The following is a 15,956-nucleotide window of genomic DNA, read 5'->3' as shown; positions in this document are numbered from 1 at the left end:
GCCAGCAGGGTAGGAGAGTATGCATGTGTGTGTGTGTGTGTGAGTGTGTTATATTATCCACTCCATTACACTGAGAGATTCCTATCTGTGTGACAGAGTTGGTTAGGCTGTTTTTAAAAGCTGCAGGCTTGTGTATTTAACACTTTCATATCTTCCTATCAACCACTTTTTCTTCCTTCTGAACCATAAAGCTTTCTTCTTTACGCTGTTTCTTCTTTAACACTGTGGTTCTGCAGTAATCCGGACAGACTTTTCTGTGTGGAGTTGGCTGATTCTCAGCATGCATGAGCTTCCTCCAGGTACTTTGGCTTCCTTCCAAAAAAAAAAAAAAAAAAAAATTAATTCAGTTAATTTTCACCAGTGGACTTTAAATTGACCACTGGTGAAAATGTGTGATTGTGTATCTCTGACTCAGAGTTGTTCGTATCCTGAATCGGCCTCAGTCCCAGCTGGATAGAGCGGTTTGAAGCTTACTTCTGACTTTTTCGCAGCTCTTGAACTGCTTGTCTTACTTCACGTTGTTCCTGATACCGTGTGACTCGTTTCTTCTTGCACGTCTCTCCCTCTCACTCTGTCCTCCGACCTCGCCGCTGACCTTGGTGTTTCTGTCTCACTGCTGTGTGCTGCCGTCACGTTCTCTTTTCCACTCGACACTCCTCTTCCTCTCCTCCAAGTCCTGTTATTCTTTCCATTGGCACAGAGCTCAGAAACTATTCCGAAATCCCAAACTTCACATCTTTCCTGCCCATTGTTTCACTAGCGTCTCCATTATCACTGTGTAAGCATGCACATACAGGCAACAACAGTTTGAACATATATTATTTTTCTGAAAGCTCCCAGAGGAGACTGGGCTGCAAGGTGCAAGTATCTGAAGCCACAACAGCGAATTAAAACACACAGAAACCGTTGGTGCTGGCTTCCATTGTAACGCGGAGTAGAAAGGACAAATGTTAGATTGCTCATGCGCCCTCGGGAACATCTGTGCATCGCACCGCACGTGGCACGGTGAGGAACTGGATTTTAAAATCCAACACAAAAGGAATTGTCTGTGACGGAGGCGTGCGATAATTGTTTGGACCGAGGAAGCTGCGTGTGGTAATTGGTGAGACTGAGCGAAGCCCCGAGACGCAGAGTTGGAAATGGAGTGCTGCAGGGGGGCAACAGCCTGAGACATTGAGCCCCTTTGTCTCGTTAGGATTAGGAGTCTTATCACACGAGAACATTGGACTGATCCTCAGTCAACAGACAGGAGGGGGAGATGCAGGAGACAAAGGGGAAAGTGCTCTGAAACAGAGAGATACTCCATGTACGGCCAGAGGCACACTTACTCAAATATAGGGAACCTAGATCGCAATAAAATTCATATTTATTATGAAGCTGATAAGCAAAAAAATAGTGAATATACCTGTCAATCCTCAAATAGTTCAGTTTTCGAACGAACTTATCACAAAATCCACATTTCAATCAAGTTTCATCACAACCAGAGCAGAGCTGGAACAGCTGGAAACTTAGAAATGTGGGTCTTTATCCAAATGCCACCACAGTCTTTCACTCTTCATCAGATTTGTACTATTAACGCATACTAATCACACAAATCAGCTCAATGCAAATTTGAGGCAGCCTGACAGTGATTCTGCCATAATTCGCCTTTAGACCAAATTGACAATTTACATTCTCCCCAGATTCTATCAAATACTGCCTCTCTAACAACCTGCACTCAAACTGTGAGCGTGGAAATTATTTCATAATCTATTACTGCATTCTGATTATAACCATGCCAACACACTGATCTGGGTTTCAGACAGAAAACACACCTTTGTAGAGACAGTATCACTGCATGTTGACATACTGAACGAAAGACTATCTACAATGAAAGTCCATATTTATTAACTTTTTTGACCTTCTCTAATCTCACTAAAAGCAAAAAATGATACCATTACAGCAGATAAAATAAACAGGAAGTAGTTCAGAGATTAAAAATAATACAAAACCAGAACAATTTCATTTAAAGTTTAAGCAAAATCTAACGTACTGTCCTGAACACATTAATAGTGCTATGCCTCTGCTGTGCAGGAACCCTGTATATAGCTCTCTTGTCTAAAAAGCTGCATTTTGTGACCAACTGAGAAAAATAAATGGGTCAGCGAAGGAGCAAAAACAAATTCCCTGATGTATTTATTATTAATATAAACAAATATCCAAAAATCCTCTCTCAGTACGAGACAATGCAGGTCCACAGTAGCAAACTATTTCCTCCAAAATGACCATACAACTGGATAAAAACAGCACACTGTCATTAGTTTTAGGCGAGTGTCCTATATGAATAATTATTAGTACCAACCAGCTTGTAATCCTTGGTGGAGAGTTTGGTGAACCACTGGTTAAACTCCAGGACGGCAATTATAGCCACCAGATCCCTGAGGAGCAGGACAGACAGAGGAGAGAAAAGGTCACGGCCAGCATTAAATATTATTCTCATTACAGCGACCGTCAAACTCCGAGGTGAGTCAGCAGATTTTGTTGGGAGATGTTCTTTTCCCCTTCCCCCTCATGGTGCTTTTAAGTGTGCAATCCAAACTTCTGCATAATTCACCTGTTCTCTAGATGGCTGAAGTCCTGCAGGTTGAGCTCTCTGGTGTCTTGTGTCAAGTAGATGGTGTCTACGTCCTGGGAAAGAAACGGCATTACAGCTGACTGCAACTCAGGGTGGAAACATGCAAATGCAGAGTCATTTAAAGTGTATATAATGTAGGAGATATTTAATTTGTTTTGGACTGTGAAGCTGCAAAACAGACACATACCCACTGCACCTCCTCTCTGTAAGGCAGTCCCAACCAGTCACAAACACATCTGTACATCTGAGAGAACCCGCCTGCAAAAAGAGACACACAGAAAGAGACAGCTGCTTTGACCTCGTGCCACCGCGACAGTAATAGAAGCAGACCGAACTGCTGAACTTCAGCCCCACACAAAACAAGCTCATACCACAAGGCCCGGGTTCTGCTGGCTTGTTGTTCTCCCACAGAGTCTGCAGAGGCGGGAGCCTGTCCGGAGGCTCCATGCAAAGCTTCTTCATCACTTTACTGATGGACAAAACTTCAAGTCATCACATGTTTGTACTGAAAGCAGCCCATAACTTTAAAACACCATCCTCAATATATAACAAGGCAACATGTCATCTCTGGCTTGTACAACTCAAAAAAGCATAATAAACTTCGATAAATTGCATCTATTGATTGATATGATACATATTGGTGTAAACTCACCTGGGTGGTAAACCGGGACATATCCTCAGCAGACAGTTTCCTATGTGAGCAACCACCTCATTCACCTCCTCTGTGGAGGGCAGCTTCAGGGAGAACGAGCCTCGCTCGTACTCTATGAACAGCTAAACACACACATTGTCTGTCAGTGAACATTACACTGACACAGATGGACTTATTTGGTGAGGAAGGCATCAATAAAGAGTTCATTTCCAACAAAGATTTAGTGGAGTAGAGTTTATGTCAACAATTAGGCAGAAAAGAAACAGCAATAATCTTCTAGGGTTAACATGCGACTCATCGTCTCTTTTCCATCAGGACTTACACGTCTGTTCATTGAGTCAACCATTATTTTAATGACAGGAAGAAATCTATCCACTTGATCTCATCTATTTCCCACATCTTTGCATTAAGTAAAGATTCGATGCCACAAACCAAGACTGGCTAACCATTTCAGCATTCGCAGCAATTATGCAAATACTGATGTAAAGCAAATACGAGGCTCCACTATCCGCCAAAATTACCATAATCCCGGCTGATACACTGGAGACCATCAGTCAAGATATTAAGAGGACTGACATCTCTTGAGATAAGAGGGACAGAGGTTCAGCTGCAGGAGCAGTGTGCTGAGTGAAGGATTATCATATTTTGAAGGTACATCCTGCTGACTGACAGCGAGCCAGAACTGGTCAAACAGCCTAACGGAGCTCAGCCCAAATGTTTCTGGGTGTGCCATAACAGGGATGACTTTCTGAAGATTACATGAGTTTGTAGAGTGTTTTCTTGCCATAAATTCAGATTTATCTAAGTCTCACATAAAGTTTGATGTGATTCCACTCCACTTCCAATCTTCAGAATAAACTAAGCAAAGCACCTCCACCTCACTTCGCACTCTGTTAAAATTACAAGGAACAGATTAACTGCAGTCTCCTTGAACATGCTGAAGTCTCATTCACTCGCTGTACCTGTGTTGGTTTGTTGCACGCAACTCCCTGGATCTCCAGATAATTGAAGGAGTGTTCCACCTGAAACAGGATCACAAAAAATACATTAAAGGTTTTGGCAAAAACCCAGTAAATATAAAAAATCAAAGAGAATATTGAAGGAATGACCCAAGACACTGATGACTGACTGATTTATGATCACAATGAAAGAATTGCACAATTTTAGGTAAATGAGATGGGCACTACTTTTCAGTATTGCAATAATAATGTAATTTGAAATAAATATGAACAATAAAACAGATTATACTAATGTTTTTATATTTTGGGATTTGATCAGCTGTATTTATCTGCAGTTCCCACCAGCAGCGTTTCAAAAGTCAAGCTGTTTGTTATTTCTGGTTTGGTTTGCAGACATTTAATTAAATAGGATTGTACAATGAATTCAAGTGTTTGAACTTTTTACAGAATTAAAATCCTGTCATCGTAAATTTGCAGAGCATGAATGCACACTGCATGAGCACACACTTTATTACATACTGAGACAACAATAAATGTGCAGTTTATTGGTATATTGTGCCCACCGGAGATTATGACTTTTTAATAAAAGATAACTGGTGAGAGATGTATTCTTGAGCCAGTCGGTATTTCATGCTGATTCAAGGTTCATCTGATTGAAAACTTTAGGACACGCCTTCACAACATTGAGGAGGAAAAGAGTGGTTGTATTTCAACGTGCATTTGGCTGTAAGTGCTTGAATGAACGGCTTCTGTATGATGATACAGTGAGCATACAGCATCACTAAAACTAAATAATAGATAGCAGTCCAGGGCAGTGACTGTCTGTCTCAGGAATGCTGTCTGCCTGCTCTATAATTAAGAGGCCGAGTTGCTGCTGCTTCTTTGGTCTTTCTCAGCTCTTTTTCAAGGTGCTTCACCATGTGACTCACACGTTCCCTGCTATTTCCAAACATGCGTCGGATTTCTTTGTGAGCTCGATTAAAATGCTTGTACACTATGTCTTTTATGTTCACTGCTTGCATATTGGATCTTATTGGATCAACCATGTCCGTCACAATTCTGTGAGAAAATACAAAGCTGCATGAGAAAGAAATCCTTCCTACTCCAAAAGTAGTTCCCCGCTAAAGATAACTACAGCTGTTTGAAATTTATTTGTTTTGTTTTTGTTTCTGCAGAGCGTTTCAGGACAAATAAAACAGAGACAAGCAGCCGTCTGGACGGCCAAGGCTTAAAAAAAAAAAAGAAAAAAAGAAAATAAGGAGAAAAAAAAAGCCAGAAATAGAGCTTCATTTACACAAGATGGGAACCCTGTGCATACAAATGCCAAATGCTGCTGTGCGCTGAGCGCAGTTTTCCTCTCAGAAACACATAAACACACGTTGGAGTGCCGTAGGGCAGGCCAACAAGCCTGGCCAGACTATTCCAGGTGGGCCGCGAGTTCCTGAGGCTTGGCTCAGAGATGAGAAGACAGCCGACCGTCTGCTGTCTGCTCGGTGTGCGCGTGCGCGTGCATTCAAAACTGCTTGTGGCTACTGATTCCACAACAAGACGATGGTACAGCGTACAAACAGACACAACCAATAACCTGAATTCACCGTTTAATATTGTGCTCTGCTTATTTAAAGGGAACATATGAAAAGACACCAACATGAAAACAAATTCAACTCCCGACTGAGAACAAAGAAGCACACGAACAAGGACAGAAAAAAACACATGGTAATACAAGGAAATAAATAGAACACATCAATTCCAGCAACTCTTTAAAACAAAAACAAAGAAGATTTAATGAAAAATAAATAATTCTGACTGTGTTGCTTGTTTGATTTTATCTGCTTTGATAAAATTCTGAACTAAGGAATCTGGATCTTTGTTTTTATGTCAAAAACTATACTATCAATTATGCTGTGATTTTGTACGGAGAGGACTAAAGTATATTAGCTAGTCTGGAATGGACAGATAAAAGCCAGGCTTATTGTACATGACTTGACGACTCTAGAAGTGACCATCAGTGTGTACGTGTGTGTGTGTTTTCAGTGTGAGGGGCTGGTCACTGGTCCAGCATGTTATTCTGCCTTCGACCTACAATCAGATTTGGCTCCAGTGCCTGGTAATCCTAAAGCGGTGCAGAAGATGGATAGATGACCATTCCTCTTATCCACTATCTGGTAGCACGTTAGCGGCGGTAAGATAACAAATTTATCAATAACCTGGTACCCGTGCAAGTTCTGCAATCTTCTATAATGATTCCTTTGTTTTAAAACATGATAATAAGTTACAAACACTGTGCAGAGCAATCTAATAAACACTGTTCATGTATATTTAATTCAGTCTAAAGTCACTGGGGCAGTCGATCAATTGGGTTGTTTCTTTTTTAAACTGATTTGAGGTCCAGCCAGTATGAATATGTCAAGCTGGGAAATTCATGGAGAAACCAAATGCTTGAGTAATTGCATCGCGCACTCATTCGTTCACTGTCCATCTGTCAGTTTACCTGTTCCTCCTCTTGTAGTGTGACTGGATGATTTGACTTATTTCAGGTAAACAAAAGAAAATCCATTATATTAAACCTTGACTCTCTGGGATATAAAGGTGCCTGATCTTTTTGATAGAAGACCGTGAAGGCATGTCAAAATAAAAACAAAAAACAACAACATAACAACACTACAGATGTAAACAAAGACAAAAGGAAAGCAGGGAGCTGTGAGTGAGTGTGGGTTTCTGGTTGTGTGTTTCTGTGGAGACTCTGGCAGACAGCGAAGCCCTGGAGCTCCTCAAGAGAAGGAAAACCATCAATTGGAGAGACGCACACAGATAAAACTCTACAGAGAGCAGCACGATAGAGCCAGAGGGGGCTTTCTGCTATCAAGGAGAGGAGAGAAATACAAAGTCAAGACTCTAACTGAGGGTTTACATCTACTTTAATTTAACTCAGGACCTTGAGCTGCCTTCAGAAACACACAACACTCGCAAACACCAGCCCTGCAGTTAGTCCTCTCGCCTGTTTTTATGCATCACTGCTTTCATGTTTCTCTTTTATAAGACAGAAGAAACACTGCTATAGTATATGAAGACTACAGCTTCCAGCAGAAAGCTGAAAAGCCAGTCGTTTGTTAGCGTGCTGAAACAGTACAGAGAGTAATCTTCATTTTAAATTGATTTATCTCTCCTGTAACATAGTTTTTTCATTAAAATGCAGTCAAGTGTTTCATAGTAACTGTAAGCCTTGATTTTTAAGCAAGAAACCACCACATAACTTACAGTTTACTACCCCATAATATCACAACAAGCATTTTATTTGGCATGAAATGACTTCAAAAGGTTCAGGCTGGACAGTAGTTTACAAAAATTGAATAAAACAAAAACAATGGAAAAAAAAAAAAAAAAATGAAGTAAGGCTCAAACATGTAAGGCTTTACAACTGGTTTACTACTTCTTTACTACATGCTAGTCAGTCAGAGAAGATGAGCTCTGACTGTATTAGCTGATACGACTTTCACTGCACTGGACTATATTTTTTTTAGATTTAACTGGATGGAACACATTTTTTTTCATGTTGAACTCTGGAACCATGGCGAGCGAAGGTTGAAAAACCGATATGAAGGCAGGGAGAGAGAAGGAGGACGAGGATTAGGAGAAATTGATGTAATCGGGAGTGTGGGAAAAGAAGGAGAGGATGGGAATAAGAGGCCTGAGCAAATAACCTAAAATGAACCCTGAGTGAAAAGAGCTACATCTGACTTCTCTAATATAATGCTTCATAACAAACTAGTGATAAACTTCCATTATTTTAACAGTCCGTCGTGTTTAACACCGTTCGGGCCTACAGGCAGTGCTACTCGCCTCAGGGCTCGCTAGGTTTACCTTAGACTTAGATTTTACCTTACTTTTAATCCTTTTTACTTTAATACTGGAACTTCAGAGTTATTCAAAAAAAGGATTTTCATTCATCACACTGTATTACTCCCAATCACCAGGCTTCATCATCCTCATCTCTGGAATTCAATAAACTCAACTTGGAAGTCAACATCTTCTTTAATAACTTTAAAAACACAATAAAACCTGATGCCCATTCAAAGCGTGCCAGGTTCTGTTCCTGCCTTGCTATCTTTTCTACTTTTTATGCGACGTGTTTGCTTTTCTGTTTTCTGCTCATCACACCTCTAGAAAATCGGTGAATACGTAAAGTCATTTGGCTTCTTTCTGTAACTCTCAGTCAAAAGCAATTCCGCCTGGAGCAAGATTTCCTTCTACAAGGACGTCATGTGAAAAGTAACTGACTCAGTGTGTGTCGTATTGCTAAAGTTGCTGCGGCTTCTTAGGGTTTAAAAGAATCTACTGAATATACATTCTTAACGCATAAAGAACAGACTATTTCAACAAGAAATGATAAATGCCGTGTATTAGGGCCACAAGTTGTTGCTTCCTCAAAAAAAGGGATTGAGACGAAGGAAAAGCAGAAGTTGGAAAATACGTGAATATGGACTGGATAGATAAAGAAGATAAGAGCTATAAAGGTGAGTTATTCCCCCATTCAGCAGGTGTCTAATACCTGCTGGTCAGCGTACAGCAGATGCAAACGCAACTGAATCCTGAACCTTTGGCTCGGACCACTGGGAACAAATGAGCTCATGTGAAACAGCGTCAGTTTATCCCTTATTGCCTCTTCTTTCACTATAAATCAGTTTTCAAGCAAACAATCAATCAAATGGGTATTCCCTGAGGGCACCTTATCGACTGGAAAGCACACGGCTGTTTGAAGGACGCCTGCTGGCTTATTTCCTGGACCTGGTTCAAGACATGATGTTATGGGATCTAATCACGAACTGAGGAAAAACTGTTTAATGCTGCTATTTTCAGAAGGTATTGGCAGCAAAGATGTTGTTGAAAATAGTTTCCACAGTCAGAGTTCTGTTTGGTTATGGGAACTGGAACTTCAGTTTGTTACATTTTCTCAAATTTTAAAGAAATTAAAATTAATCTTGAGCCACAAAACACACGCAACCATCAAACTTTAATTACCATTTATTCAAATTAAAAAAAAAAATCAATTTATTGCAATGTTTGTGCGTGTTCACTTCTGTCCCAGTGTCTGGAAGCTTTCAGACATAGGAGCAGTACCACCGGTCACCACGAGGGGCAGGGTGTGGGTTAGTAGTGAATAACAGAAGGTAGGAGCGTTCTATGCAGCTGTGTGACGCCTTGAGGTCCTGCAGCGCTGTTTCCAATTGTGCCCGTTTCTAAATATTAAGAGTAGGGTTACCTACTGAACACAGCTATTGTCCTCCTTCTTCTGATTCAAAAACAACACTACTATTCTGATCATTAGAAAGCATGTTGATTTATAGTGGCGCCCTCTGGTGGATCATTTTGCAAATGTTTATTCCAACACATCGGATGGCTTAGTATTCAGCAGTCATCAGCGCCAGCCAGTGTGTTTTTATGTGTTTGATATCTGCTCAGATAGTCGTTCAAACAGCTCCATGATACACTGGCTACCGGCGCGGCCCTCTAGTGGTCACGGTGATCACGGAGCTGTTTCAACAACTCGCTGTCGCACAATTTGCCGTCTCTTCTCTCAACAAGTGTTTGCTCTCTCAGGGTTTCTATTAGAAAGTTGTTTTTTTTTTTTGTCAAACGCCGTCCAGTATTGCTGCTTGTTTTGGTTTTGACTTTCCTTATTCCTGCTTCCTGTTTTCTGCGCATGTCATTACCAGTCTCTACATATGAGGCATCACGCGGATTATCAATTGGGGTTGATGACCTCTTACCATCCAAGATTGAAACTAATCACGGTGAATCGAGGATTTTTTGGACCATAAAAATGGGGCTAGTGTGAGTGAAATATGTTAATGAGATTTATAATGGATCATAATAACAAGCAAAATAGAGCTGGGAAATATTTAACACTTCATTCATCGCTCGTCTGCTAGGATCTCGATTTACTAAAGTCCCTAATATAAACCTGGGGTCCGACTGCTTTAAAACACATTGAACTGTGGCATTCTTGACTTGAGGTGATTTGTAGACACGTCAAGAAGCCTATAATCACAACATTATTCCTCTGAGGCGATGGCATGCTCCAGGCCCAAGGTTTACAGAGTGATCATGCAACATTTGAAGAGTAGCAGGCCGGACCAGGAAGTCTCCCCGAACATCTGCATTGTATTACAGCACCGCTGCTCTTTATGTGGAAGTGGTGACAATGCTTGTAAAGGCAATCATGGATATTTCATTACTGGTGATGGTGTTAACAGGCACCATCTGCACTGTATTAGGGCACAGCTGTTATACAACTGGTTAACAAAAGAGCTTTGTAACTGTACACATGGAGAACATATCACGGATTCAAACTAAGTCACGTGTTCATGCATACAAACACAGCAAAAGATAAGCTAAGATGAGAAGGCATACAGTAAGTTGAAAAACAGTACAGTATTGTTAGCCAGTGTGACACTGTGTAACATGATCATGATCATGATCATGATGATACATGATCATGTATTTCAGATTTTTCAGTTCCAGAGTCATATACAGGCCAGTATGATCTTGAGTGGGTTGGAATAGTAAAAGTTGCATAACTTGAATACACATTTTTGGTCTCAAAATGTTTCATTTAACTGCAAAGTATGAACAGGTGGTGAATAAGTTTATATTTATTTTAGTGTCTTTCCTCAAAAGAATCTGAACAAGCTGAAAAATTTCAAGAAAATAAGTTAGCGGATGAAAAATCTGCCATTTTTAACAAATGCTCTCTTGTGCAGAATACAGAGAAAAGTCAAGTTTCAGTGATCTGTCAGCTCTTGCTGCAGTATTAAGTGCTGTCCACTCCTCTCAATAAAACACTGCAACCTGTAATAAATAAACTAAAACTCCATTTAAAATCTTTGCATTTTAATGGTCGTGACGAGGGCCGCCTGACAGGCTGGTGTTGGTGAACAGGCTGTATGTTTGACAACCCTGTGTCAGACTTGACACAAATGTATAAAGTAATAACTTAGTATCGACTTATATGTGTCATGGAAAACTGAGACAACATTTCCTGATACACAGTGAAACCTGCCTGATCAATATCCAGCCCATCGGGCCCTAATGCTTCACCAAAAAATACAAAGGTATGAGAGCAAATTATACAGTACTTCACAGTAAGTAAATTTTAGTAAATTGATACCTTATCGAATGACAGAGGCGGAATAATGTTGCCATGTTTTACTGCAGTTACAGGAATGTTCTTTTCAGAGGTAAATATAAAACATTAAAAAATCAATACACTGAATAAACTGCAACCATCACAGTGGTTTTAATTCGGCAGAAATTCAGAGAAATAATTCACCTTTAGAAACTATGAGAACGTGTAACACTGGAAAACACTTCAAGCACTTCCAAAACCCTCCAGAGATTTCCACAGCTGTGTGTTATCATTGATGTGTCTTTCTGAATACGCAATGAGGAGGATAACATTAGAGGTTAAGATGCTGCTGTTTTCATTGTCCTTTGAACTGAGCTGCTGCTCTTACCTTGGCGGGAATGCGTGCTGTCAAGAGGTAGGCTCGGTGAGAGGCGAGAGCCTGAGGAAGAACACAGAGTATAATGAAATGTGTGGCAGTAAATATACACCCCACAGCTGTAAACACACACCCTGAATAGCAACAACAAGGAAATGACAAAGAACGCCAAGAGCCGTCCAGCTGACTCGTCAGAATGAAAGACTTGTGACTCTGAAACAGAGCATTTAAAATGTATTTACAGCAGTTTACAGTTTTAATTAAAACAAACAAAAAACACACACACTGGTTGCATCGTATTTGATTGTGCTTTTTAGGATTTCGTAGATTTGTTTCCTGCTGAGCAAACCAGGCACCAGCCGCCACTTCTCACCGCACCACATGCTGAGAATAGAGCTTCCCTTTGTTGCTGCTGGGAAACAGTCGAGGCTGAAGGAGGCATAGAGGGAGCGCATAACCCTGACGTTCCCTTCCAGAAGTGCAGCCTCCAAAGGTCATTCAGTTGGTTTATGAAATTGCTTGCAATGCAATGTGATACCATTAAGAGCTGAAATGATTCAAACAACGAGCCCCGACACTGGAGAGCATGTCATCTCCATTGTTACATCTTGGGGTTTCAACATTATTTGGCTGATTCAAGAAGCCAATTGATACTTAAAAGTAGCATTTTAAAAGAACACGAATGGACCTACAAGTGTGTTGAAGAATATAATGAAGGAGTGAAGGGTTAGAGTTTCATTACCATTGGATTGGAACAATATACGTATATATTTTTATGACTTGGGATTTCAGTTTCTTGATTGGATCAGTGAAAGTTTAGGAGATTAGCATGACACTCCAACACAAAACAACTGAGGAACAAGGAAGAGCCTGGTAAAAAAGTTCAACCTGTCAAAATGAAGAAGATCGCCACTCCAAAGAAAGTAATTTCTTCGAGGCAAATCGCATGAGGCAGGACAATGAATGTTATCCTGTCAGGAAACATCACAACACAGCAGAGCACTCACTGACCTTTCTACCACTGCAGGGACATTTTCACCTTTTATTTAAAGAAAAAAAAAAAAAAAAAGGAAAGTCCAGGGCTGGCCACAAAGGAGCAGAACCAGAAAGTACTGCAACTCTTCAGAAAATATGTAAAAATGGGTCAACTCGATGAGAGGGGGAGAGAGTAAACCACTTGGCCCTGGACAGCTGAGTCACCAGATCGGCTTCTGCTGCATATCAGTCCCCTGCTCTGTTTCCCCGCATTTCCTACCCGTCCAAATAAAGGCAAGAGGTCAATAAAACAAGGAAAGCACTCTCCCTCTCAGAGCCAAACAGTTTATTCCAGCTGCACGAGTTGACTTACAAGCAGGTCAAACCCAAAGAGGCACTTTGTTTTCAGAAATGTATGATGCTGATCAATATTTAGAAAGGAATCTCCTGTATGCTTCCATCCAAAGATGTGAAGTCCCCACAGAAAGGCATGATACTGCTGTCAGTTTCTGAAGACAACAGCTAAACATTGATTGGAAGGATGAGGGGAAAAATAACTGAACTAAAATAACTGAAGGTTGAAGTGAAAAGCAAAGGAGTGTAAGACAAAATGAAAGAAGGAGGTAGAGGTGAGCACGGCCTGGTTTGGAGGGCAAGAAGGTGAACGAAGGGCTGCAGAGTGGAGAGAGCACATGAGAAATCATCTAAAAACTGTCAAAGGCTTCTGAAAATATGTGAAATATGAAACAGAGGGATAAGAGACGACGGTAAGAGAAAGGATGACAGCGTTTGCCGCCTCTCCGTTTCTGGGCTCCGTCGGCAGAGTTTGCGTGTTTTGATGTGATGAAGACGGACAGGCAGGCCGGAGCGGCTAAAGATAACCTCTCCCAAAGAGCACCAGCCACCATCGCTACGCCCAAATCCCCCCTGCCTCATTTCCATACAATCTCTGCAGGTAGACTGGTAAGAAAATACATTTTTATTCACCAGAAAAGACGATTTTAAAAAAAGATTACCTTAGTTTGGTAATTTGCAACAAAGTGAGCCAATATATTCACTGACTCCAGTGAGTTGAATTTACTCATCACAAACCAATTTAGTCAGTGGAAAAAGCTGTAAAATATCTTTAGTGGTTTTCAAGGGACTTTCCAATCTATATAAAAAAAAAAGCTCATTTTTAATCCCAAATCAAGCACTAAAGTCGAGACAGGTCAGAGATTCTGATCATCTCTTCTGTCACTGCCCAATTCTTTGGGGGTGATCAATTTTAAGGGAAAATCATTACAAAAAGAGAAAGAAAAGTCACTAAAATTGATTTTTAAAGGCTGGATATCTATTTCAGACCTCATCGACATCCCTTACAGCCTTTGAACTAATCTCTAAAAGTTAAACAGTTATTGGATTCTTCGGTGATGGGAGGAGGAAGGTCAATTTAACCACTTCTGGACCTGATAACAAATGACTGACAGTGCAATTCATATATTTTAACATAAGAAATATCAAACGTGTATTTTTTTAAAAATAACTTTAAACCAAGGACATAATTTCTACTTTTAATACTTCTAAAAAATATCCTCATGGTATCTGCAGTGGCACCAACAACAACAGCAAAGTATTTAAAGCTTAGCATTTAAAGAAACGTCTACATCAAGTTACAATGGTCTTTTGGATTTTCCTTCAGTTTCATCCCTCCACGCTCCTCTTCCTCCTCTCAATGCATGACTACCCCAATGCCCAGAGCAGCACTTTCTCCATCTGCCCTTTTGAGTGGACAAAGCCTAACACCCCATGACCCCCCTCACACCCCCCAGCCCAGCTCCCCACTCCTTCCTCTGCAACTTCCTTTCCACATCGCCTTCTCCTCACTGTCTGTCTAGGAGTGGATTTAAGCCTCGGGCCTTCCCATCAGCCCGTGATTTCACAGCGACCGCCGCCGCGCCTTCAGCCACACTCAGCCGCACTCAGCCAACCAGATGGCAGCGGTATTGGAGCACGTCTGCGAGACCGGAGAGAGCATCTGCTATTAGGCTTCCTCTCTCGCTCTCTCCCGTATGCACGCACAGACTGGTGGCTGCATGATCGCCGCCACAAGCTTAGGAGCACCATTTGTCCTCTTGGCCTGCAGCACATGCCACACACCAACACATGTATGCATGCACGTTTCTTTGTTGATATATTTTCAAAATATGACCTTACTATAAGGAGGACAGAAATATTAGATACACATAATACAAACACAAATTTGTGATTGTGCACATCTTTGTGTGTGTGTGTGTGTGTGTGTGTGTGTGTGCTATTAACAGGATTATCATTTCCAGATTATCTTTTTTCCTGTCACAGCATCAGAAGCCCACCCTTCCCATTTTCCACATGTGCCAAGCCACATGTGCACACTCACATGCAATTGACGTTGCTATGGCAACAGCTAGCCCATACACACACGTTTGTGAGCTCGCACACACTGACAGACAGCCTCTCACACATGAAAGTAGCCCACTGCAGCGCCGAGTCTTGCTTGAGAATGTCAATGAGTTTTCAGCCGCTCAGACAACAGCGACGCCGGACTACAGTTACAGTGACTCTCGGCAGGAGCCGAAGCAACACAGAGCAGCCATTCAGCTGCGACGGCACTCAGCCGCAGGAAATCTACTCACAGAAATGCTTTTATTCATCAATCATGTCTGGGCGGCATTCACACGCTATTATATCCATCCATCGGCGTTTTCCCATCCATTTACTCGGTTTGGTTTTCGTTTGGGCGAGCGAAAGTGTCTTCACGGTGACCCCGAAGGCCGCTGTTGTTTTCAAGATTTGACACAAATGTACAACTTGAGTTATGACAGAAATATTGCTGAATAAAGCTAACAAGTGCAACTTTATTTTAAGCCGACTGTTGTAAGTGAGCATATCTTTTCATAAAGCACCTTCGAGACACAGGAATCAGCTTTTAAAATCCGTCCATCGTGCATCCATCATAAGAGCTAAGGGAGGTTGTATGCTCTACTACACCATGTGGCAACACTTTTCAATTTTCTGTCTATGATTATTAATATGCTTTGTTGCTTTGTTTCAATAATTACTCATTTTAATTATCCTACAGATTACTTTCACCCTTCTGATTGCAATGTAAAACCAAAATATAATCACTTTGGCTCCACAGTAGTAAAATAAAAAGCCACAGCATGTCATGTTTTCTAAGCTGGCAGTGGAAGTCAATTAAAAAAAACTATAGTGAGAATTTTCAGAAATGGAAA

At 41.0% G+C, this 15,956-nt stretch overlaps 1 pseudogene; it reads right to left on the bottom strand.

The window, feature by feature from the left end:
- LOC115396504 (F-actin-uncapping protein LRRC16A-like) overlaps positions 1-15,956 on the bottom strand; it is a 61,927-nt pseudogene that overhangs the window by 27,643 nt on the left and 18,328 nt on the right.

This window comes from Salarias fasciatus, chromosome 11 (assembly GCF_902148845.1).
Source record: "Salarias fasciatus chromosome 11, fSalaFa1.1, whole genome shotgun sequence".
NCBI classification, from domain to species: domain Eukaryota; kingdom Metazoa; phylum Chordata; class Actinopteri; order Blenniiformes; family Blenniidae; genus Salarias; species Salarias fasciatus.
The sequence above is the reverse complement of the archived record's forward strand: the minus strand, read 5'-3'. Positions and strand labels throughout refer to the sequence as shown.